General features: G+C 42.8%; 1 protein-coding gene across 1 annotated transcript in view; it reads left to right on the top strand.

The window, feature by feature from the left end:
• HYDIN (HYDIN axonemal central pair apparatus protein) overlaps window positions 1-26,503 on the top strand; it is a 374,533-nt gene that overhangs the window by 6,901 nt on the left and 341,129 nt on the right. Inside the window, exons 3-4 of the mRNA XM_073880040.1 lie at window positions 653-792; window positions 14,417-14,591. The gene's annotated coding sequence lies outside the window, so the exon portion shown is untranslated. The remainder of the gene's footprint in view (window positions 1-652; window positions 793-14,416; window positions 14,592-26,503) is intronic.

Genomic DNA, 26,503 nt, shown 5'->3' with positions numbered 1-26,503 from the left:
CAACGTATTGGCAGGTCTGGGTTCCTTCTCAAGGCTCTAGGGGAGAATCTGTTTCCTAAACTTTTCCAGCTTCTAGAGGCTGCCTGCATTCCTTGGCTCATGGCCCCTTCCTTAAATCACATCAACGACAACTTCTGCTGTTACATCTGCTGCTCTTCAGTATGATCTCCTGCCTCCCTCTTATAAGGATTCTTGTGATTACATTGAGCCCATCTGGGTAATCCAAGATAATCACCCCACTTCAAAACCCTTAATTTAATCTCATCTGCAAAGTCCTGTTTTCCATATATGGTAACATTCACAAGTTCTAGGAATTAGGATGTGGACATCTTTGCAGGGGCCGTTTTTTAGCACAGAATTTGGCATTGGCCAGTTCTGCCACTTGCATGACTTAACATGACCATCAAGTATGTTTCTTTTTTTTAAGTTTTTTTTTTTTTGACAGAGAGAGAGACAGCGAGAGAGGGAACACAAGCGGGGGGAGTGGGAGAGGGAGAAGCAGGCTTCCCGCAGAGCAGGGAGCCTGATGCGGGGCTCAATCCCAGGAGCCTGGGATCATGACCTGAGCCGAAGGCAGACACTTAATGACTGAGCCACTCAGGTGCCCCATGTTTCTTTTTTTAAAAAAATATTTTATTTATTTATTTGTCAGAGAGAGAGCATGCCAGGGGGAGGAAGAAGCAGACTCCCTGATGAGCAAGGAGCCCAATGTGGGACTTGATCCCAGGACCCTGGGACCATGACCAGAGCCAAGGCAGACGCGTAACCGACTGAGCCACCCAGGCATCCCAAGTAAGTTTCTTAACCTTTCTGAATCTCAATCTTTTTATTTGGGAAGTGGCATAAATAATACCCATCTCATAGGGTTGTGTTAAGATTAAATGCCTAAAAACTACACTGTGTCAGAAACATATGATTAGTTGAGTGAGTGAAAAGTTAATGAGTTATTGTTTTTACAATTCAATGATGCAAGGACATAGTCTCACCTTTTTGAGGACTTCTGGGTCTATTGAAAAAGATAAATAGGTAAATAAATAATTATAACAGTGTGAGACAAAGTGACATAGGCTATATTTGTCTCAGACTCCAAGAATCCTCCATGCATGACTTCAATCAGTCTTCTATAGATGGTCACCTAACCTTGAGTTTTGAGGTGAAGGAAGGCAAAATACAGAAAGTCGTCTGAAGCTGTGGCTGAAGTGAAATGTCAGGTCCTAGAAGGTTGTGTGTGTGTGTTTTTTCTTTTCTTTTTTTTTTTGGTGAGGTCATGTTTTTTCTAAGAAAAAAGCTAGTTCCTGGTCTTGAGATATTATATTAACACTCTTGGCCTTAGGGTTTATGCCTTTTAGCAAGTTGGGGCTTGGAGGGCTTAGGACTGTATTGTATGGTAAAAGGAAAGACAATCATGCAGGTCTGTAAGAGAAAGTTGAAAGTCCTTCTGTTCTTTTTCTTCTGCTCTCCTCCTCTTGCTACTGACCTTCACTCCTTCCATCCCGCAGGCAAAAGAATGCTAATCTGATTGGAAACATTCCAGGGTTCTAGTTGGGCCAAGTTGGCTAGAGACTCTAGAATCACTGTGTGTGAAAATATGGGTGCTCTGGGTGGGTGCCATTCACGCGTCTCCACCATCCAAGCTGCTTGAGTGGTGAGGACCAAGTCCACTGTTTCCTTTCTGTGTACATCCTGTCTCTGTGTGTCAGCTGGGTATCACCTTTCCTCATCTTACTTGACCTTTCAGCAACATGGGACACAAACTCTTCGTTTGGCTTCTAGAACATTGCTTTCTTCTCTTTCTATTCATGTCCATTCCTTCTCAGCCATCTCTGCTGGGTCTTCCTCATTTTCCTGACTTAATTTTCAAATTTGCCAAAGCTCAGTCCGGCTTCTTCCCTTTTCTGCCACCAACATCCACCCTTACGGATTTAAATACTATTGATATATTGATGATGTTTGCATTAGTTTTCCACTGCTACTGTAACAAATGACTACAAATTTAGTGACTTCAAACAACACTGATTTATTATCTTACAGTTGTTTAGGTTAGAAGTTTGACCTGGTCTCACTGGGCTCAAACAACCTCTCACCAGGGCCACATTCTTTTCTGGAGGCTTAAGTAGACAATCCATTTCTTCGCCTTTTGCATCTTCTGGGGGCTTTCTACATGCTTTAGCTTGCGGTTTCCTTCCTGTGTCTTCAAAGCCATCGATGTCTTATCTCTTGGACCCTCTTCTTTCATCAGCTGTCTCTCTTTCACCATAGCCAAGAAGAGTTCTCTGCTTTTAAGGACCTCTCTGATTTGATTGGGTTCAGCCATATAATGCAGGAAAATCGCTCCATCTCAAATTCCATACCCTTAATCACATCTGTGAAGTCCCCCCCCCCCCCATGGGAAGTAATATATTCAAAGATTCTGAGGATTAGGTCATGGACATCTCTGGGGGGACATTTTTCTGCCTACTACAATGCCCAAATATATGTCTCCAGCCTAGACCATTCTCCCAAACTCCAGAACCACGTATTCAACTACCCACTTGATTTCTCCATTTGGATGTTTAACAGATGCCTAGTTTGACCAAAACTGAGCTCCTGAGCAACTTCCCACAAACCTGCTTCTCTCATAGTCTCTGCCATATCAGCTGATGGAGCCACCCTTTTAGTTGCTTAGGTCAAAACCTAAGAACAATTTTTGACTTCTCTCTCTCTCTCTCTCTCATACCTATCTTTAGTCCTTCAAGCAAGTCGTGGTGGCTCTACTTTTAAAGCTGTCCTTAGTGCGCCACTGGTCCCTCCCTTCCTGCTATCCCCCTGTCTTAGCCACCAGCATCTCCCCCCAGGTCATTACATGGCTTCCTCACTGGTCTCTGTGTCTCTGCTTTGCTCCCCCTCGCTCTGTACTCGACACAGCAGCCAGAGCCATTTTGTTAAAATGAAAGTTGTATGAAGTCATTCCTCTTTCCAAAAAAAATCACTGATGATTTCCCACATGATTTAGAGTAAAAATCCAAGTCCCTAAAATGGCCTGCAGTGGTGCTCTGTCCCTTCTGACCTTCACATGACTCCTTCGACCTTCTCTTCTCTCTTCACTCTGCTTATTCCACTCCAGCCCTTGTAGCTTCCTTACGATTTCAAAGTGGTTAAATGAGATACTAATATAGGTAGAAAGGACTATGTAAATAATTTATTATTCTCTATATACATTTGTGTGCATGCTAATGTATACATACACTGTCTACATATGCATACATGTACAAACACACACACATATATGAAAGAACTTGGTATATAAGTGTCTGGAATCTCAGCCCTCTACATCCAACATCTAGAGCTCATGTAATCGAAAAGCTCCCTGTTAAACTTAAGTTGTATCACAAGCCCTGTTTGTTTTATGAGACCCAGAAAAGTTTTGACTGTGTCTAGAGGAGAAGAACTTGTTTCCTGACCCTGAGTTTCGGGTATTGTGTACATCTTATTCCAAAGATAGAACTGATCATTGGAGACATCATAACGTGTTCTTGGCTTTGGTTCAATTTTTGTGATGTTAAAGTTATTTAGGACCAAATGCAAAACCTGTCTTTCGTCATCTTGTCTGTGAACTGTCACGGATGTGACAGGAAGGATTGATACAGACATCAGTTCTTCTGTCCTGCTCTGGGGAAGGGGGGCTGGCCTCTAACCCCCACAGCTGTTCCCTGCCGGAATGGTCAAGTTCCTGGGTGCTCTTTGACCTTCTCAGCAGCTGTAACAGCAAGCAATTTAGTGCAAAAGAATCCATCAATTAATCTCTTTGTTATTGGACATTTCAGACACTTGTGTCTTGGTTCAGACTGTAAATGAGGTGGGAAGTGGCATGATTCTTGATCATCACAGGCATTTCCCATCATGGTTGTTCCCATGCCTACATGGTTCCCAACATGCCTACTCAACCAGTGACCCATGGGAGGTTCCAGAGCCTAGAAAAGAAGAGTGACAGTGTTAGGAGGAGAGGCACAGTCTGTGGATTATACACAACTTCCTCACCACTGGCGGTGACACTACCCTTTATCTCCCAAACATATCAAAATGAATGAGAGGGCTAACCTCAAGTCCTCTTTAACTATGAAATTAAGCAAATAATTAAAAAACTTAAATCCTTGGAACATTGCTAGCAAATAGTGTCAGGATATCATGGTCTTGAGCTACTGCTCTAATGGAATAATTTTAGTAAAAAAAAAGAAATATGGGCACCTGGGTGGCTGAGTCGGTTAAGCGTCTGCCTTCAGCTCAGGTCATGATCCCCAAGTTGGCTCCCTGCTCAGCGGGAAGTCTGCTTCTCCCTCTCCCTCCACCCCTGCTCCTGTGCTCTCTCTCTCTTGCCCACTATCTCTCTCAAATAAATAAATAAATAATCTTTAAAAAAAATAAAAAAAAGGAAATGTAAAATAATGTCTACACACTTAGGCAGAATTGTCCAGAGGCCTAACTCTTGCCAACGCTGAAAAATCCCTTGGAAATCTTCAGCTTCGCACTTAATTACCACCTCCTTTGGCTGTTTCTCTTTTACTGCTTTTCTCTCCTCTTCCTGTGATTTTCCTTCTTCCTGCCAAACACACTTTCTCTTCCAGACATCATCTGTTTTCAGAATACATTTGCATTTCCTTTTTCCTTCCCAACGTGTCCCTACTTTGGGACCTGTATTTCCCCCTCATGGACTGCTTCTGTGTTAGCACATGGACTGGCGGGAAGGAAAGCCATGGCTTGTAGAATTGAAATATGACCAGGAACCCAACAGAGACATTTTTTTCTGGACTTGGATATATGCCCTATGTTCCTGGTGCACCACTGTCTTAAAAACCTTGGGGCACAGGGATTAGTTTGGAGTTGTGTCTTTAAAATATCTTTTGTTTGTTATAAAACTTCAAAGATTTCAAAATGTAAAAAGGAGAAAGTGAAAGCCATTCTCTCCAACATCAGTCGCATTCCTCAGAGGGACATGAACTCCTTAGCCACACATAGTGGCCGCTTTCAACAGTTCTAGTCTTTATGCCATGTGTGTATCAAATATGAAATATGAATATATGATAAATTTAAAACAAATTGGATCATACTCTCTATATTATTTGCAATTTATTATTTTACATGAATATCATGGACATCTTTTCATATCGATACACATAAAATTTCTCATTATATTTAACAACTGGCATTCCAGAGTATGAATATGCCATGATTTATTTACCTGATCTGTTACTGATAGATATTTTTTCAAATTTCTCATTATTACCAGTGCCTAACACATTTATCTTTATGCCTGTGCAGCTGTATTTGTAAGGTAGTTGGAATTGCTTCATCAAAGAGTATGTACATTTTAAACATTGGTAGATACTGTCCTAAACTTTATATGTAATCACTAATAGAAGCACAGCATTTTCTCCCCTCAGTTATCAGAGATTATAACGAGATGCATGATAATGATTTGTAAAGGATAAAGTATTTTACAAGTTATTTTTTTTTAAAGATTTTATTTATTTATTTAATTGACAGAGAAAGACAGCGTGAGAGGGAACACAAGCAGGAGGAGTGGGAGAGGGAGGGAGCCTGATGCGGGGCTTGATCCCAGGACCCTGGGATCATGACCTGAGCCGAAGGCAGTCGCTTAATCAACTGAGCCACCCAGGTGCCCCTTACAAGTTATTTTTATTCTACTTATTTAACACTCACAGATATCCTAGAGTGAGGTGATGATCTCCAATTTACAGATGAGGAAATGGGGGCTCATTGAGATTAAGTGATTTGCCCAAGGTAATACACTTGGAAGTGGCCAAGCTGAACCCAAGTCCCTCTTATCTCCAAGCCCTAAATTCCTACACTTTGTCCTACACCACTTTGGCTTCATGCGGTAGAGCGCTGAAACTTCCGCTGTGATGGATGGACTGAACGTAGGTGGGGGAGAGGGAAAGTGGTGGCCAGCCAACTTCTGGCTGGTGTGGTACACCCATGGACATACAGACATTTCTCACCCTGCCATTACTCCCTTAGTAATCTCATCCGGTCATGGCTTTAAATACTATCTGTACGTCAATGACTCCCAAACTTATATTTCAGTGTAGAACTCTCTCCTTACCATACCTTCTACCCAGCTCTGGTTCTTTCTCCCTCAGCCTGCTCTACCTGCAGCCTGCACCACTCAGTTGTAACTTCTGCACCCTTTTAGTTTTTCAGGTCCAGATCCCTGATTCCTCTTTCACACCCTCATTCACAGGGACTGTGACCAAAGGCCTTAGTGGGACTCCTGACCAGGTTTGGAATTAAAATCCAGGCATGCCTTGTTCTAAAACACAGCTAGATTATGCTGCTCTATTCTAATCCTATTAGCCTGAAAGGTGATTCTGCTCTGACTCTTGGAATTTGCACTCTAATTTAGGAGACCGTGGACTGAGTGAATGTTTGGAGATGAGATCATATTCTCAATTTATTTCTACTGGTTTTTAAGACTACAAAAACAGAATTCTGAGTGAAATTTATTGAAAACATAACTTAATCTTAGCTGAGGAGCTCAGTGGGCCCAGACTTTGCAAGCACCCATGTCCTCCCTTGATCAGTTCTTCCACGTTGTGTGCACACTGGTGGGGGGGCAGAAAATGGGGGCGAGTGAAGTCCCAGAAGTGAGCCTCTTGCTCTGCTGCTTTTTCTCTCCCTCGTGAAAGTATAGGATCAGAATGACAATCTTCAAGTGGAAAGGCAGCTGATTTTGAGGGCTTACATAGGAGCTGAGGCAAAGCTGTGTATCTTCCTCAATGCACAAAGGAAGGCAAGCTCTTAAGTAAACAAAGGTGAAAAACTGAAATTATTGATCAGGAGGGGGATTTAACTTGTCAGGAGACATTTTTATTAATTTTAGCATATCCTCTTGGTACTTGTGTGTCTGTCTATGTTTGTGTATTGGAAGTTGTCACACTCAGAAACCAAAGGTTAGTTAGTTAGTATATGTGCTCTTTTAATTATAATTCACTTGTCAACTGGGACCTCCCTAGCCTTAGGAAGTTTAGGGAAACTTGATTCAAATCCTCACTTTTCCAGCCTGCTAGAGTTGGCCTGGACCAGAGGGCATCCTTGGAATGCTAATATCGGAAAGGTTCTGCACAGACCGCTGTGCATTGGTTGCCCCAAGTTTGACTGAGTCAGGAGCCCTCGCCAAACATCAGGCTGTTTCCAGCCTGCTTGTTTCTTCTGTGCCACACCCCCACCTTCCCCCTTGTGGCTTCTGTGTTCATGCTTTTCCAGTTCCACCCCTGGTTGACCTGCACAAGGAGCTCCCAGTTCCTTTGTGGTTTTCCACAAAAGATTCACCTCGCACTCTGCATTTAATAAAGTAAGCAGCTCTCCCAAAGACTTAAGGGGTTGCATATGCCCTGCCTAACAGCCGCAAACCATGTCTTTGGCTGCTCAGTGTCCCTCTTTCTTTCTCTTCCCTGCAACATCTATTGCAGTCAGCAGCTTTGATTTCTTTGTCTCATCCAGGGTATTTCTGCCTCTCAAGGTCCTTGGTGGCAGGGGTCCCACATTTTATCCCATGGGGGAATACCATGAAATTTCTTAACAAAGGTGGGTTTCATCTAAGAGAAAATCTTAACCCAGCTATGTAGAGAATAAAATCGTGTCTGTTACATTACATAATGAATATTTTGAACAAACATGGATGAAAATTTTTGACTTGGTTTGGAAAATATTAAGCTGTCTTCTTTCTCTCTCTCTCTCCCAAGATCTTATAAGGTATAAGTCCACCCCCAATTACACATTTTTTGTTCTTTTCTCCTGGAGTTTATCAGGAAGGGCTAAACTAAGGACAGAGCTTAACTGTCTTCTTGTTTTAGGGAGACCATGGAATTTTACTGAGAGGTACATGGCTTGATGCATTAGCAAACCCCTCAGGATACTGGCTTTGCAAGGGGAATTGTGTCTGCATCTTAAAAATCAAGTGATGCATTTTTCCTAATGGGAAGCATTAAAGATTCAAGTCTGATTTAGACCAGACACCATAATAATGAGAAATTTGTCAAAGCCATTTATCAAGAAAGAACTAGAGGGAGGTCAGGTCAGATGGATGAGACTCCGGGTGACCTAGAGGCTCTGAATAAGGATCCTTTCTGTTTCTCTTAGACTGGGCACATCTGAACAAGGGTGGAAATCTGTTTGGGGTGGAGGTCAGAAGTCTCACCTGGCTTTCATTTTTTCTTACTCAACATGTCTGGACTCAGGGAGAGTCAAGGAATATTATTTATAGGGAAGTTAACCAAGAGAAGGGGGAGGCATGGGGAAAAGCATACATGAGAGATGGAAGGTAGATCAAGAGAGTATAAAATGTTTAGAAGCTTCCAGAAATCTCTGTGCCCCCACTTGAAAAGTTGTGCTTTGGTCACCTGAGAAGAAGTATAATGATAATGGCTAACATTTATTGCATGCTTACTCTATACCAGACACAGTGTTTAATGTATACATGAAAAGGTGTTCAGCTTTATTAAGTCACCAGAGAAATACACATTGAAGCTACAGGGTGCTAATGCTACAAACCCATTAGAATGGTGAAAATGAAAACATTAAGGTAAGGATGTGGAGCAACTGAACTCTCATACACTGCTTGTAGGGATTTAAATCAGAACAGCCACTTTGGAAAACATGTTGGTGGGGTCCGCTAAAGCTGATACCCTTCAACTGAGAATTCTACTTGACCCAGAAGTTGTCTACATATTTTTACATATATTTATACATACGTATTTTACATATATTTCTGTATAAGAAATTTCAGAGCAGGACTACTTGTCAAAACCCCAAACTGGAATCAACAGAAATCTCCATCGAGAGTAGAACGGATAAATAAAGCTTAGAATATTCACAAAATGTACACTGTATAGCAAACTGGGTGAATAAACTCCAACTATGTGCAACACTGGATGAATCTCATTTACTCAACAGTAACTTGATGAGGTGGCTCTTATTCTTACTCTCATTTTGCAGCTGAGGAAAGTGAGGGCAGAGAGGGCACGTTACTGCTGGAGCCCACAAAACTAGGTAGTGAAGGAGTTGGGATTCCAACCCCGGCTTTTGAGTCCCATCCTTTGACCACTGTGTCCTGCTATCGCAAGCCTCTGGCACACACAGCAGGCATTTCGTGTGCCTGCCGCTTTGGTGTACCACGCCCAGAGGTGCGTGTTGCAGCTGCTACTGGCTGGTCCTGTGAAAGGCATCTCCCAGCTAAGTGTGATCACCACCTGCCAGGCTGTATACAAGTGCTTCACCTAGAATATAATGTTTAATCCTCACAACAGCCCTTTGTAGTGGGTACTGTTGTGCCTCTTTTTACAAAAGGAGAAACGGATAGGGAGGTCTTATCACTAGTATGTGATGGAGCCAGGGTTCAAAGCCAAGTCTGTGTGCTTCAGAGTCTGGGCCCTATACCATCCCACACATGCCTCTCTGTACCAACCAGCGCAGCAAAGCCGCAGGGCCCGAGTGCAGCACGACCTACTGCTCCTGGTCACAGAACTTGAGTTCTTTGAGCTGTATCAGTCGACAAAAGTGATAAGAACTTGAGACCAAACCTCTGAGGGTTCATGAGGTCACCCAGTTTCCGAGCAAAGTATCTGCCATAGATTGTTTTCACCTACTTTCAGGGGAAGAAGAAGCCTGCATCTCCACAGCCTTCACCACATCTTTCTGGAAACAAGTAAGATAGTTGGTAATCTCTGCAGTGTTTGAAGCAATGCCACCGTGCCCCCAGGCAGGCTGTGAGCACGGCCTCCGTCTAACAGCGGAGCTGAGAGGACTTGTATGGGGCAGAAGGGAGAGTTTCTTAGCAGATGGTGCAGCTGCTCATGGAATTCCCCAGTGTATGCTGAAATGGGCATGGGCCTGTACCCCAGGGTTCTCTAATGAGAGGAGGCCTGGACACTGACGCCCTCTAGCCTCTGGCTGCTCAAGAAACAGATGTGAGGCCTTATTGCATTGCCAAGAGCGGAAGACTCTGGAGACTCAAGGTTCTTTTGCTTGACTATGTTGGAGGCATGAGAAGAGAGGAGAGATGAGGCATTTTAAAATATTTCCTCCTAATTATAGTGTGTTGGCATCTCCAACCTGAATCATAGTGGCCTCATACCTGGTGTCCCTAACTCTGGCCTTTTTAGTCCTGATTGACCTAAGTCCGTGCTCAAAGCCCTGGCTTCCACTTCCCCAAGCACACTGTACTGTTGACTCTCACCATGTCTTTGCAAATGCTGAATACTCCCTCTTTGCACGACAGGAGACAACTTAGCCTTGATGGCCCGCTTCAAAGCTGTCTCCTTGGCCTTGCCCTCCCTGACCACGTATCCAAGGGAAATTAATTGTTTCCTCCTCAGCATTCCCAAAACATTTTTTTCTCTTTTAAATATAATATCCTTGCTCTAACAGATACTGGAATTATTTGCAATCCTATCTCTAGAGTAGACTGTGAGCTTCCTATGGGCAGGAGCCGTGGTGTATTATTCATCACATCCCTAGCAGCTAACAGTCCTCGGCTTGTGTAGGTGCTGAAGGTACAGTTGTTGGATGACATCCAAAAGCACAGAGGTTTAAGGTATAAGATCATAGTTTCTTTGCAACCCCAATGTAGCATTGATCAAAAAGATGCTTTTCTTAGGCCAGTTTTCCTCTCTGTTGTCACATTAATTTCTCATATGGGCCCCTTCTTGTCATTTCAACATTAGTACCACAAACTCTAGCTTTTAAGGGCAAGTAGTAAGTTGCTTTCCCTCACCCTAGCATTCTCATTTGAGTGGGTGGTGGGATGGTGATGGGCTTCTCAGTGATGTGATCTAACATGTAATGGAGTATTTGTGCATGGGGCACAAGAACTTACTTATTTTCTGTGCTCTGCCCTTCCCAGCTCCCATTATGGGTTAGCAGGTATCAAAAGCTTTAATAAACAGATTTCTAAAAGTTTGATTTTACTTTTTAGAACAGTTGACTAAAGTTTATCATGTATTCAGATTTCCTTAGCTTCTACCTAATGCCTCTTCTGTTCCAGGATCCCATCCAGGATAAGACATTACATTTAGTTTTCATGTTGACTTAGGTTTTTCTCTGCTGTGACAGTTTCTCAGACTTTCCCTGTTTTGGATCACCTTGACGGTTTTGAGAAGTGCTGGTCATAGACTGTAGGATGTCCCTCTATTAGAATCTGTCTGATGTTTTCCTCATGATTAGAATGGGGTTACAGTTTTGGGGGAGGGGGATCACAGGTAAGGTGTCATTTTCGTCATGTCATGTCAAGAGTATAAGCCAACTTTAAAAAATGTCAACAAATAATAAGTCTTCCCTCTCCTCAATTTTGTGTTCCTATCTGTATTTCATATCTCAGTTAATGGCATCATCACATACACAGTCATGAAGTCTACAAATTGCATCTGCTCTTTCTTCTCCATCTTCCATCCAACTGACCATACTTATCAATTACTAAGATACCAGTGCCCTGTTGCTTTGTAATTTTTTTCCCATCTCTCATTTATTCTGCTTCTGGTTAACTCTGTTATTTTTTCCATAAATTGTTACCCTAGCCCCCTACCTGGTCTCTCTGATTTAATTCCTCCTCATACTCTTGGTTAACTCTTGGTCTAACATCAACTCTGCCTTCATTAATCCCAGAATGGTTCCCCATCAAATATGGAAAAATATTTAAATTTGTTAGTGTGGAATTCAAGGCTCGCCTAGTGCTAACTCCAAATAACCTCATTTGCCATGGTAAATATTAGTTCCCTTACTCTTACAGTTAATGGGTTTTGGGAATTTATTTATCTCAAAAATAATTAAATGTTTTCTAAAAGTAAATTTCCCCCCATTAGAGTAGATGAAACGGGGTGTGTGTGTGTGTGTGTGTGTGTGTGTGTGTGTGTGTGTCTGTCTGTCTGTCTGTCTGTCTGTCTGTCTCTGACGTGTGTACCACACTGGTGATGTGTACCTCTCCAGGCCACAACTTCTTCTGGGAAAAAGAGCTACCCATGGCTTAAAGTCTGGTATGAATAGGATGGGTCCACTTGCTGCATAGTTTGTATCAAGTTAGAAAAGATGAGAGAAAAAGAAGGTAAGGAGAAAATACAGTGGCCCAGAGGGGTGTGTGTCTGTACGCGTGCATGCTCAACAAAACCTCTACTTGTTTTCCTTCCTCAGGGGCTAGAACTACAATCTCTGTTCTCCCACATTCTCTGTGGGTCTGGAGTCCTGGCCCCACTTAGCTGGCTCCGGGTTTCCCACAGGGCCACACTTTCTAGAATTCACTGGCTAAACCTCACCTGCTTCAACTTCTATAACTCAGTGAGCTTTTGTCACACTCCAGGAATGGTGTTTAAATGAACATTAAATTCCTTCATTGTGCTTGAGTGTCTGTCCTAATGGCTGTCCAAAATTTTAATGAGCAAAAGAAATTGGCTTTCAAATTCCATCTGCCAATTACTCATGTAAGTCCACGATCTTCATTATTAAAGTTTAGAAGTGCACGAGGAATTTATGAAAGTCTCTTAGGTGCCTGCTGAGGAATGCATAAGCAGTCTAGACCAGGCACCATTTTTTATGCCCAGCACTAGACAAAGAGAAAGGCTAACAGGGGCAGAAAACAAGAGTGGAGAGAGTGGGAACCATGGGTCCAGGAGTGCTCACAGGAAAGATTTTGGAGAAGTCATTGAATTAATTAATCAGGAAGATTAATGCTGTCTTTGAATGCCTGTAAATATTGAGCTGTTAGCAGCTCAGCAAAGCTGTGTTATGGGAAAATGCAGAGACTGTGCAGAAATAGTCACACCGATTCAGAAACTATTTTCATTTTCTGAGCTCCTAAACGATGAAATTATTTTCTGAGAGTGGAATAAGAGCCATTACTCTGGGATGGAAAAAGTCCACAGATCATCTGATAAAAGCAGCAACTGTAACCAAACCACTGATATTTTCACACTCTTTGAATTTCATTTATCCACGGTGTAGAACACTTCCATTTTACATGACTCCGGATAACTCTGTGTTGCCTGCAGCAGAAATAAAGACTGTTTACTAAGGGTTTAGGTGGCAAGGTGCAGACACTGACAGACCAAGACAGTTGGTCAGAAATAGGAAGAACACATGGATGGAACATGTCATGTAATTCCACTATATCCATGTGGACTTAGAAACATACACACTCACTATCCACCCAGGTATATGTCAGCCATGTTCCTCCACTAGGCTCCCAATTTTCCCTCATTAATGCTAACAATATTTTGAAATACTCACTTTTGGTATTTGGTATTAAAATTGATTTAATAAATGGTTGACGATATTGCTGCTACCCAATTTTCATTTTTATTTCTCCTTCCCCCCCTTCCTATAGGGGGGATTATTTTTCTTAAATCCTAACATAATTTTAGATTTTACCTTGCACTTCATTGCCTATCAAAAGTCATTGCCCTCAAATTTCAAAGTCATAACCATCTCTACAGGGTCAGCAACTAGGACCTAATCATATCAGGGTCATCCCTGGCTGTCATTAACCCCTCTGATGTGTCCATCTGCTTTTCTAATGAGGCCAGGGGCCTGAGGACTCTCCAAAGCCTCAGGGTTGGTCTAATGGGAAGATGAGGGCAATAGAAAGCTTTTAAATTTGCTTTCTTATTTACTTCTAAGGTTCAGTCTGGTCAGCTTACGAAAGACCACTAGCTCAGTGTCTGCCTCCTTCTGGCCCCTTCCCATGACGTTATTGCAGAAGCTCTACCTTTTATGTTTAGTCTGGCTGGAAAATAAACAACTGAAAAATTTCTTCTCTTTGTCCCTGGTATCTGACACAGCTGATACACTCTTGAATAGGTGTCTGAGAAATACGTGTTTAAATGAATGAATGAGTTCTTATATATTTGTCTCCATTTCTGTTACAGGATATTATGGTCATCAGAGCAGAATTTTTATATGGACTGAAATCAAACATTTTCTTTTTTTGGGGGGAGGAGAGGACAGGCAGAGGGAGAATATTAAGCAGGCTCCACACCCAACATGGAGCCCAACCCTGGGCTCAGTCTTATGACCCAAAGATCATGACCTGAGCCAAAATCAAGAGGTGGACGCTTAACTGAATGAGCCACCCAGGCACCCCCAAACATTTCTTTCTTCTCTTCCAGGTCATCTAGTCATTTCACACGTCCTTCCTCATTTTGCCAGAAAGAGAATCTGAGACTTGTCTCATTTTCCCTCTAAAGTACCATTTTCTCCTCTGTGCAGTTCCTGGCTTTGTCACTCTCCAGTCTTTCATTCCAAAGCACCTAAGATTACATTTTATCTCAGAAATTGCCGTCTTCACTATGGCTAAGCCCTGATGAGCTGTTTACAGGGATGTGGTATGCAGCCCCATATCTGGAAGCTTCATCCCTCCTTTCCCTCTGCTCTCTAGGGCTCTGTTGGTTCCCATTGGCATCCCCAGTGCCTGGCATGGAAGAAGAACTCATGAATAGCTGTTGGATATGTTAAAGTTTCAGTGCCCTGCCCCCACTCCCGCTGTGACTGCCACGATCTGCCCTAGAGCAAGGACTCTGTACACTGAAGAATCCATCAAAGCACATTAATAAGTGAGTCAAAATTTTAGTGGTCCTTCAATAATCACTTCAAGTTTAACCTCACCTGAAGCTTTCTTGACAACTCTAGCCAACCAGTCTTTCCCTTCTTAACCACTCTTGTATTAGTGAATCTTTTTGTAGATTAATACAGTGCTATTTATCTTGTGATGTCTTGCATATTAATTTTTGTGTTTATATGCCCCGTCTCCCCTTGATTGCAAGCTTCATCCAGGGGCTAATTTTTATGGGGTTTGAAGCTTATACAATTTTGGAAGCCCTTTAGTACAAATACAAACTCAATACAAAAGTGAATTTTTTGGGGGGATGAGTTATAACAAACTATAAATTAAAAAAACTGATGAGTACCACACACATCACAAAATAAAAAAATAAGATTTTTATTCATTAGCTGCCTGCCACATTTTTATGATGATTTTCTTCTATACACTTGTCTGCCTAATCTTTGATTGCTTCTTCATATAACAATGATTTTGTAGTATCATTTTCTAGAGAAAATAGTTCAGTCTTTTCTCTAGGATGGTTGGTATAAATTGGTGTTTTTAATTATTGCTAGTTTCATGTATATTGTTTTGTGCTACCTCACACACAGACCTATTCACTCTTTGTAATTCTGCTATACCTGTGGGCCGTACAAATACAGGAACTCTATTTTGTGAGATTTTCATCAAAAAGGGGAAGAAAGCGTAAGTGCATCTGTAATTGTATACACTGCTTTATCAAGTATTTGCCTAACAGGAGACAATTTTGATTTTGCCCACATATTGACAAGAATGAAAGCCTCTGCTTAAAACCATACATACCTGATGATAGGCAAAATTTTTCACAGATGAGCTCTCGGTCCATCCCTTTGAAACTATAGGTCTTCTCAACCACGTGCTCTTGGTTCCATATGACACTTTCATATCATGAATCAATCCCTGATCCTGGGTGTTCACATCCACTACCACTTAAATTATGACTCATAGCTGCCAGACACAGCCAAGTGTCTGGTGTCTCCTCATGACAAGTATCTCTCTCTGGGTCTTCTCTTGACAGTTAATCACAGGCAGTGCAGTCCTGTTGGCAGTTCTCGGTTTGCATTTTTAGGAAGTCCAAAACAGAATCAAGTCTGCTTTTAAATTCTCTTCCAACCCAGACATAGTCTATATTGACTAATCCTCAGGACATGAGAAAAGATATATTTCCCCCCTACAAGCAAGACAGTGGGTAATTAAACATGGTGCTGACAGTTTTTATTCCTAGGCCCTGTAAGAACATTATAATTAGTCTTCTAATTGTTGAGTTGAGTCTGATGTCCTAGCAGGAGAAGTCCAGCTCCTCAAATTGAATAAATAGAAATCGCTTATAGCAAAGGGACAGGCACAGAAGATGGAGTGTATATAGAATTAGATGAGGAAACAGGGTGACATCATCTTGGTGAAGACCTTAGACTCAGGCCAGACAGACCTCAGTCTTGCCACATACTGCCCGGGTGATTTTGGGCAAGTCACTTGTGCTCTCGGAGCCTTAGCATCTCATCTGTGAAATGAAGAGAATAATGGGCTTCTGAGGATCCATATGTGTAAAGCACTCTGTAGAGAAGCAAAGGGTAAGGACTTCAGAAATGTTAGGTACCATTTCTTCGAACATTTCTTTCTCTTCTAGGTCTATCTAGATGTCTGGCTATCTGATAACCTTTGGTTATTTAAGCCTTTTTCCAGAATCCAGTCTCTTCAGCTGTCTTTCAAAACCAACTATTTTTTTTTTGACAACAGGGTTCAGAGCTAAGTCATCTTCTGGCTGTAGTGCCTAAAAGCAGTGTTTTGGAAATAATAACCCCTCCCATTCATTTAGCAATGTACTCTTTATCAAGTGTTTTTCTTTGCTGTATACTCAGTCTTCAAAACGACCCTCTCTCTAATGGTGGCGTCATTGAGCTTGCCACGCTCCACCCTTCTCATGCCCCTCCCCAGATTGGTGCCTAGCAAGGCTGTTGCACTAGCAGCTCCTCCCTTGTAGATGCTTAGCTGCCCCTGCGGTCATTCAGATCTCGCCCCTGGGGTCACCTTTCACAGGGGCCTCTGGCTCAGCCCCTCAGCTGTTCTCCATCATAGCATCCTACTTTACTATTTCATAGCACTTTTCACATCTGATATTTTATTTGTTTGTTTTTATCCAAATTCGCATGCTACAACATGGGCCTTGTGAAAGCAGAAATGTTTTCCTCTGTTTCCTTAGGGCGTGTGTTCTCAATTGGGGGTGATATCATCCCCAAGGGGCAAAAACTGGTTCTTAAGGGGCAAAAAAACCCTCAAATTTCATTTTTTAATGTATAGAACACAAATTTATATATAGTATATAGACTGATATGCAGTGTATACATGATATTAAAATTTGGGAGGCATAATTAGAACGGATGTGTCTAAAAAGTCTCCTTAGTGGAGCAATAATGAAAAAAAAAAGGTTGAGAACACTGCTTTACAGGATAGAATACTTCTGAGCACAGAATAGGCTTATAAATAATATTTTTTGAATGTCTGAATCGTGCCTTTTAGCAGCTGCAGACGCTGAGGTTGGGAGAGGTGATAGAGGGTAGAACTAAGCCTCCAACCTAGATTTACCGGCTCTTGTGCTTTTTATTCCAAACTAACCAGTCAGTACCCAATATATGCTTTTTGACATGACTTGAACATATTAGACATTTTCACAAGAGGAAGCAAAACGAGCTTATGTTTTCTAAGTGACGCAATCTATGGTCTCACCCATTCTATTCAGGAATGTCCCGCTAGTCTTCTTCTCTGGGGGCATTAGTGATGCGTTCTACATGGCTCATCTTTGAAATGGGACTCAGTGCTATCTCCTGCTCATGGAAAATAAGAATAAAAAGGTGGACAATATTTGTGGTGTCTTAGTAATTGCTTCACAGTATCTGTGGGCCAAAAGAAATAGCCAACTCTTCCATTTATTAAGTAATCAGGTCCCAGATAGCTTAATGAGCACACATGTCCTAGCAAAGTCATGCCTATTGATCACTGCACACCTTCGCAGACCTTGGAAGCATATCACACACCACAACCATCCTCATTTCTGTGCCATACTGATTTTCAAGTGGTGCTTGTTTTCATCCCAGCAGTCACTGGAAACCCTGCTTTGATGTGATGTGGTCATTGGAAATGGTATAAATCTAGTGTTGAAACTGTGGACTTACCTCAAGCTACCAGTTTCCCACAGATATTGCTGTGATTCCTGTGAAAATGTAAAATATCCAGAGACACCCCTCTGAATTCACTGTGGTACCCTGAGGTGCCTCAGCACACAGTTTGAGAACTGTGGCGCTAGACCAAGGCAAGATATGAAGCCAGCTTGAGGCAGATTAGTGGCCAGGGAATTGGAAAGAAGGGGGAAATTTTGAATATGTGGAGAAGTGAAAAATTGAAGTGAAAAATTTGGATCAGGGAAAACTGGTCCAAAAATGGACCAGTGTGGGGATGGAGAAAAGAGGTCTGGAAAATGAAATTTGGGGCCTGGAAGATTGGAGAACTCCCATGTGGTAGATGGCTTTAAGGACTCTCGCTTTTTTTTTTTTTTTTTTTTAAGATTTTATTTATTTATTTGACAGAGAGAGCGAGAGCAGGAACACAAGCAGGGGGAGTGGGAGAGGGAGAAGCAGGCTTCCTGCGGAGCCCGGAGCCCGATGCGCAGCTTGATCCCAGAATCCTGGGATCATGACCTAAGCCGAAGGCAGACGCTTAACGACTGAGCCACCCAGGTGCCCCAGACTCTCACTTTCTTGAGAATGACCATAGTCCTTCATACAGGAGTGGCCCTGGCCACCATACCATTCAGTGCGACTCATCTCTAACAGATGATTCAACTGGAGGAGTATGTTGCACTTGAGTCAGCCTAAGCCAGTTGGATTTTCTCTTGCAAGAATTTGGAATTAAAACTTAGCATGTTCATTTCCTATGACTGCAGCAACAAATTACCACTAATTAGGTGGCTTCAAACAACAGAAATTTATTCTTTCACAGTTCTAGAGACCAGAAGTCTGAAATCAAGGGACAGGCAGGCCTGTACTCACTTTGGAGGCTCTGGAGAGAACCCTTCCTTACCTCTTCCAGTTCTGATGGCTGGTGGTTGTCCTTGGCTTCCTTGTCCATACCACTCCAATCTCTGCCTCTCCGGTCACATTCCTATCTCCTCTTTATGTGTCTATGACTTCTCCCATTCTGTCTCTTACAGGGTCGGTAGGTTTAAGGTTCACCTGGATAATTTGGGATAATCTCCTATCTCAAGACCCTTAATCACATCTGCAAAGACCTTTTTTTCCAAATAAGATAGCATTCACAGGGTATGGGTATTGGGATGTGAACATACCTTTTTCAAAGCCACCATTTAATCCACCACACTTGGAGACTTAGGGATGCTCGGGCACTAAGAGGATGGGTATGCGGGGCACTGGGATGACTGTTTTGTAAGATTTGGTAGAGGATAGAGAGAGACAGGTCTAAGGTGAAGGGGAAAAATGACACAGGTATCTATTGAGAAGTAGGGACATTTGGGCCCAGGGAAAGATAGGCAGACAGAGGGACCAGCCCTGCTTTGGTTCTGTTTAATTTTCCACTTCTTGGTTCCTGTCCCCCAGGAAGCCCAGCTGCCCTCAGGATCTATGATTTAGGTGAATTCTTCAATTAATTCTCCAACTGGCTTAAACTAATTGGACTGGGTTTCTTTAATTTACAGCCAAGAGCCTTGATGAAGGTGAAATAGCAGAAGGGTGGGGTGATGGGTCTCAATTTTGGCAAACCTTCAGTCTTCTTAAGGCTGTGATTTATGCTACCCAAGCATCAACAGGAAATTTTGGCAGTGGCTACTCACAAAAGGAGGCTGATTAGTTTTTTTATTTATTTATTTTTTTTTACTTAAAACTGTCTCAAAATGTGAGGAATTAAATTTTTTCCCCACAGTAATCCCATTCTACATACTCCTCAGAGCACTTGAGAGAACTGTGTTTCATTTTGAGCTCTAGTAAAGGAGAGCACTCTGGGATTTGCCCAGCATGGTCAGGATACAAAGGGACTGACTAGAACTCATGCCCTGTGAGAAACTGTTGGAGAGACTCCGGTAGTTTAATCTGAAAAATAGAGGACTGGGAAAACCACGATGGATGGTCTTTAAGCTGGAAAAAATTGTCACATAAAAGAGACATAGGAGTCACATTCTGTGTGATTTCAGGAAGAAGTTTTCAAAAATTTTTGCTGTTCAAAAATCGAGTGTCATGATGCTTGATCTTAGGTTTGGGAAAGCGTGGAAAGTTAGCATCCTAAGCAGACAGAGGACTGAGCCCCTTGAAGGCAGGGACTGCATCTTACTTGCTGAGTAGGCTCAGTGCCTTACATAAGCTCAGGCTTAGTGGGTTCTCAGTCAAAGCTTGGTAAAGGGAAGACGAAGAGCAGGAGTTTAAACACAGGCTAAGTATCTTAGTTGGTTTGGGTTGCTATGACAAAAATACTCTACACTGGGTGGGTTAAACAATAGACATTTATTCCTTATGGTTCTGGAAGCTGGGAAATCTAAGATCAAGGTGTCAGCAGGTTCAGTGTCTGCTGAGAGCCCTCTTCCTGGTTTGCAGAAGCTATCTTTTTGCTGTAACCTTACATGGTGGACGGGCTCTAGGGAGCTCTCTGGGGTCTATTTTATAAGGGCTCTAATTCCATTCATGGGGGCTCCACCCTCCTGATCGAATCACCCGAAAGCCCCACTTCTTAATACCATCACACTGGGGGTTAGTGAATTTTGAATTTTGAATAACGACACAAACATTTAGTCTTTAGCACTGAGCAACTATCTGGAGGTGATGTCAAAGAGATAGAAAACCAGGACTGAAGGATGGTAAAATGTTAATAAGAATGATAGCTTTCCTTTCTTAAGCCCTTGGTTTATGTTATTATCTTATTTCATCCTCACTGATCCTATTGTACAGATGTGGTCCCTTAACCACAGAGAGGTTATGTAGCAAACTCCACACAGAGAGTAAGTTCAGAACTGGAGTCATGTCAGAATAGTAAGAAAAATCATTGCTCACATATTTTTTTTTAAAGATTTTATTTATTTGACAGAGAGATATAGCGAGAGAGGGAACACAAGCAGGGGGAGTGGGAGAGGGAGAAGCAGGCTTCCTGCAGAGCAGGGAGCCCGATGTGGGGCTCGATCCCAGGACCCTGGGATCATGACCTGAGCCGAAGGCAGATGCTTAACGACGGAGCCACCCAGGTGCACCCATTGCTCACATATTATTCTGAAAGTTTTATACACATTGATCTCTACAGCTCTTTACAATGGTGAATCCATGATTTCTGGGTATTTGCCCCCTAAGTTCTTGACCATGGCCCTCCTCTGCATGGGTCCCACGGACCAGAATTGCTGAGGTAGGCTGGGTGGCTTGAGGCTCCAGGGTAACAGGCCTACTTAACCACTCTGAAGTCAAAGGAAGGCTCAATCTTCACTGCTCATTGACCCAATTACTTGCTCACACCTTAGAAAGAACAGGCCCTGGCCTCATCTCTTATCCAATACAAGTGTGAGGTTCTATAGGGGTGAGGCAGATCTAGAATAGAGACAGTCTTCATCCTTCCTGTTGAAGGCAAATAAACGTTAAGTTAATAAAGATCCCCAAATGTGATCTACTTATGAATACCATAATTAGTTTTCAGTGGGATATCCATTTCTAGATGCATGGTTTTTTTGTTTTGTTTTGTTTTGTTTTTTGCATTTGTTTTTTCCTGTGTTGCCTGCCCACCTGTCCATCTGGCACGAAGCACAAGCCAGGCTTTCATCACTGTGCAGTAGCTGCAGATGGACCCTGAAGGAGCAGCAGTTCTCAGCAGCCCCAGAAAGGCCTCTGGGGGGTGGAGATTAAATGCTAGTCGCAGGTCTGGCTCCGAGGTGCTCTGTCTTTAGATAATCTGTTTTTCTCCCTGTGATAACATGCACTCTAATCCTTAACTTTATATATCTTCTACTGCTCCGTACACTTCAAAAGTAACACATGTTCCTGCTTATATTTATAGCCCGTCTCTTATTTCTTCTGTATCCCTTAAGTCAGACAAGCATGACTTGTGGGCTGCATCATAAAGCAACTTGATTTTTGTCTTCTAGTTTCTCTTTAAAATGTCTCCAGGGGACAGATTGTTTCCCTGCCCGTGGCTGAACTCAGTCAGATGCCAAGACTTTTATGGACCCTCTTAGGTGTCAAAATCCAGTCTCAGTACAGTTGTTAAAATGTTCTGTCCAAGGTGATAATCAAAACTTTGAAAGTCATGGCTTCCCTCCTTTTTAAGCTTGGGCTGCTGCAAGTAAGAACCCTCCATCCAGGGAATGAAAGCAGGGTCACCTTCTTCTTTCCTGTTGTCTTCTACTTGGGCTCGTCGCCAACCTCCACACCTGTGCCCCAAGTTGGGCAACTGTTTTCTGGTCTGACTTGGATTAGAGCATGAAGAGGGAGGAAGGAAGAAGGCAGTAAGAACATTGTTATTTGTCTGATACTGCTGTGATTAAGAGGACTTCTACCTGGGGGTTACTTTCCAGAGTCTTTCAGAAAGCTTATCCTCATCACCAGGCATCTGTACCCTACTGTTCTCTTAATGCGGCCAAACGCATCTCTCATTTGCCTGGTGCTTTGCTTTTCCTTGGCCCCTAGGAACCTGACAATATTCTCAGCTTCCCTCTGCTAAAGTCAGTCCCACCAGATTTTCCTCTTAGAAAGGATCCAAAATGACCCTACACATCTTTCTTGAGCGGCCCATACCTGCTCTATAGAAAACCCTCATGCATTTTTTACCTTGATACATCCTGGGGGAGGGGGGCAGGTTGTCCCCAACCAACCAATTTTTGCTTTGCTCGGCTGTCTGCTGACTAGTTCACCCATTTCTTGCCCTTTAGAACTTCCAGGTGGGAGTCAGACGTAAGCCCCCTGATAGGTTAAACTCACTGGTGGTCCCTGCAAAGCCTCCTTTGTTTTTTGACTGAAGCTTAGGAGATGGGGCTCACAGCTCAGTTCTCTTTGAAGAAATCCTCCCCAATCACCAACTCCTGACCCTTTTATTTCTCATGTGTGAAAGACTTAAGAGTTGTCTATTTTCTTTGTAAATTCTTTATCTAGTTCCTCTATTTGAAGTTTGCTATCTACCCTTCCTCAGTTGAAATGTCTATTTTATTTTTTTAAAGTTACTTATTTATTTATTTTAAGTGATCTCTACACCCAGTGTGGGGTTCAAACTCATGATCAAGAGTCACATGTTGTTTCAGCTGAGCCAGCTGGGCGCCCCCTGAAATGTCTGTTTTTTTTTGTTTTTTTTTTTAAAGATTTTATTTGACAGAGAGAGACACAGTGAGAAAGGGAACCCAAGCAGGGGGAGTGGGAGAGGGAGAAGCAGGCTTCCTGCAGAGCAGGGAGCCCGATGTGGGGCTCGATCCCAGGACCCTGGGATCATGACCTGGGCCGAAGGCAGACGCTTAATGACTGAGCCACCCAGGCGCCCCTGAAATGTCTGTTTTAATATCTGTGATAAGGTATCACTTGTTTATTCAACTAGCATTCAGCTCCCACTAGACCAGTGCTGTCTAATAGAAATATAATGCAGGCCACATACATAATTTAACATTTTGTAGCAATTAGATTAAAAACAAGAAACGAGTGAAAATAATTTTTAATAATAATCTTGTTTAACCCAATATATCCAAAATATTATTTTTTCAGTATGAACTCAATATTAAAAATTATTAAGGAGCTATTTTACAGTCTTGTCTTGCACTGAGTGTTTGAAATCTGGAAATTATATATTTGCTCCACATTCCAGTTTGGACCAGCCACAAATGAGTGCTCAATGGTCACAAGTGTCTGGTGGCTACTGTAATAGACAGCACAGCGGTAGACCGTGAGCTCTATGGGTAAGACTGGTGTTCTTCTTGGTAATTACTATATACCATAGGCCAAACACTAGATATTTGTGAAATTGAACTGAAATATAATAGAATGAAGAAATTATCCAGGGAATTGTTCAACAGCTTTCCATAGCATAGTCTAAATCACTCAACTCTGCATACATTTAGTTAGCCCACATAGTTTGTAAATTCATTTATTCTACAAGCATTTATGCTTCATAAAGGCAGAGGTGTCTTTGTCTGGTCCCCATGATCCACTGTAGTTTCTAGTTTTGTGATACGGATGTTCACGTAGTCAACAAATACTTATTTAGTGTCCACGCCGGGCCAGTTATTTTAGGTGCTGGGGATCCTGTGTTGAGTAATGTTTGGGTCCTCAGGGAGCTCACAGACAATACAGAGTCACCAGGGCTGTGAAGGAAAGACCAGTGATGTAATAGGGTGTGACCGGGGATGGGCGGGTAAGGGAGGAGGAAGAAGTTGCCAGGCCTTTGAAGAGCCAGGGGAAGGGCAATCTGATCGTCTCTTGCCACGGTCCTACAAGCTGTCTCCTTTTCAGCTACATTGGCCTTTCATTTTCTCTAACATTCAAATTCATTTCTTTTAACTTTCTGTCTCTTTTGCCTGTGTTGCTGTCTTCCTTGCTCTTCTCTAGCCAGTGTCTTCTCACATCTTGGCTCAAATGCCATCTCCTCAAGTGTGAACCTCTCTGACCACCCTGTCTATGGGGCATGTTACCTTAGACACTTCCTGTCCTATCACAACATTTTATTTATTATCATAAACTGAAACGATCTTGCTTATTCATCTGTTGTCTCCCACACCACAAGGAAAACTCTTTAAGAAATTAGGGACTTTGTCTTCACAGTTGCTCTACTCCAGTGGCTAGAAAGGCGCTTCTATGACAACTGTATGACTCATAATTAGTGATCAATAGATATTTATTGAATGAATGAATGAAAGAAAGTCAAGAGTTAGTTAAAGTCTTTTGGAGATATCTCAAGGCAGGATATGAATGAGGCCACAGTCTAAATGAAGTCTGGGAGGAACCACACTGTTTTTAATAATCGGTGGTCTCTGGGAAGGAAGATGATGTTAATGCAAATAGAAATTCTTCTTTTGGACTGTCTGGGGTTCTGGTTCTGGCTCCTCTGAGAATCTATAGTTATGGACCATCCTACTGCGTAAGTGGACATAGACTTTTACATATAAACTTAAAGGAGTTCATGGACATTTTACCTGAAGATAAAATTGGCGTCAAGTTAAAAATTTCTGTGGAAATGAGAACCCTCACAGTAACAAAGAGAGACAGATGTTTTATGAGATAATGCATGGAGCACCTTTCAAGAGCTAGGACGGGTGCCTGCTGGAGGGTGCCTTTAGGGAGAGAGGGTGTCTGAAGAATTCCTGAAAACCAAGTTCATTTCCACCAAATAGCGCTGCGCGGCAGTTGCTAAGGACGCTTGCTTTCTCCAATCACGCTGCGGCTTGCTCGGCTGCCCGGTGCACCGTGGTTGCTGTGGCAACGGATGGCAACAGCTGCGTCCCGGACGCTGGAGGAGAGCCGTCGGCTTGGAGCCTGGTGCGGAGCTCCTTGGCTGCGGCGCCTGTGAGTTGGACACAGGGTCTTGGTGGGGAACAGCACACAGAATGGGCAGGCAGTCGCAGTACCGGGGTTGGAGGTCCTTGCGGTGATCACGGGGTCACAGTGCGAGGGGCTTAGGGACTGGCCGGGGCATCCCCTCCTCATGTTCCCACCCTTCATCTGAGGGGTTCCCCAAGCTTTCCAGACCCCGCTCCTCCTCAGCCTTCCCAGGCCCCTTCTTATTCCGGTTAAAATAGCAGAACCTCCGACCTTGGTGTTCACTTTGCTCCTAACTTCTATTTAGCCGCGAGGCCTCGGGCCAATCATTTTCCGTATTTTCTCGCCCAGCTAGGGTGCCACGCCTCCACCCCTCCATTCCCTCCCCATTTCCTTCCCAGGAAGACTGTGAGGATCAATGACTGACCAATGCACCCTCAGGTGTACTTCTCCTCTAGGGTTACACTTCGTAGCCATGGTCCTGTGAAGTGATTTTAATGATTAGTCGGCCTTTACTGTGGAGCATTCTGGGTTCAGAGAGTGTGGCATGATGACAGCTAGTGAGTGGTCGTTGCTAAGACTCTTAATCACCACCTATGCTGGATACCAGGTGTATTGTCCTCTGTGTGTGCTCACTTGTTTACCTTGGATTTGTTTCTTGCTCCTTTCCTCTACTGGGTCTTGTCCTTTTTGTTTCGTAATATTTCAAATACTATGTATTTTATCAAGATGATTCTTCCCCACTCTTCTTTACTCCGTAAAGTAACTGAAGTCCTACTTCATGTCCAGGACTAAGGTAGGTGTTTTGCTGGAAAGAAAAAAAATACTGTTACCCACAGGATCTATGTGCCCTTGATGAGGTTATATGGTGGAGTCACATTTTACTGTATTAGGTTCAGAAGTCAGTGCTAAGATCAAAATTGGATGCAGTCAAAAATATCCCTGCACAGTCCCTTTAAATCACCTCCAGCAATCCAATTCAGAAATTGAGCCACTGAAAAGCTTTCATTCTGAGAATATTTAAAATTCTAATTTATAAACTTTTCCTATATGTCTCCATAAATTAGTAGAAGGATAAATTTATCAGTCCATTGTGTCTTTATTCTAAATTTTGCTGTGGCCCACATTTCATACTTCAGTTTCTTTCTTGGCAATTTTGAGGAGGCCGGCTCCGTTTGAAGGGCTACCTGGACATCCCTCTTTGCTTACTGGGCTGGTAAATCCTTAGTATCCTTCATGGTACCTTCCATGGTGTCCCCAGTGCGCACTGGACTGACAGACGGCTCCAGCAGTGATGGCGCCGACGCTAGCATTTTCCGGACTGTCTCACCTCATCCTCCCACCCACTGACCGGAACAGCAAAGACAACCACCCAGCTCTTTATTTTATTTTTATTAGT

This window comes from Callorhinus ursinus, unplaced genomic scaffold (genome assembly GCF_003265705.2).
Source record: "Callorhinus ursinus isolate GAN/ISIS: 27379988/994484 unplaced genomic scaffold, GSC_fseal_2.0 scaffold37, whole genome shotgun sequence".
Lineage (NCBI taxonomy): Eukaryota > Metazoa > Chordata > Mammalia > Carnivora > Otariidae > Callorhinus > Callorhinus ursinus.
This window is presented reverse-complemented; position numbering and strand designations above follow the sequence as displayed.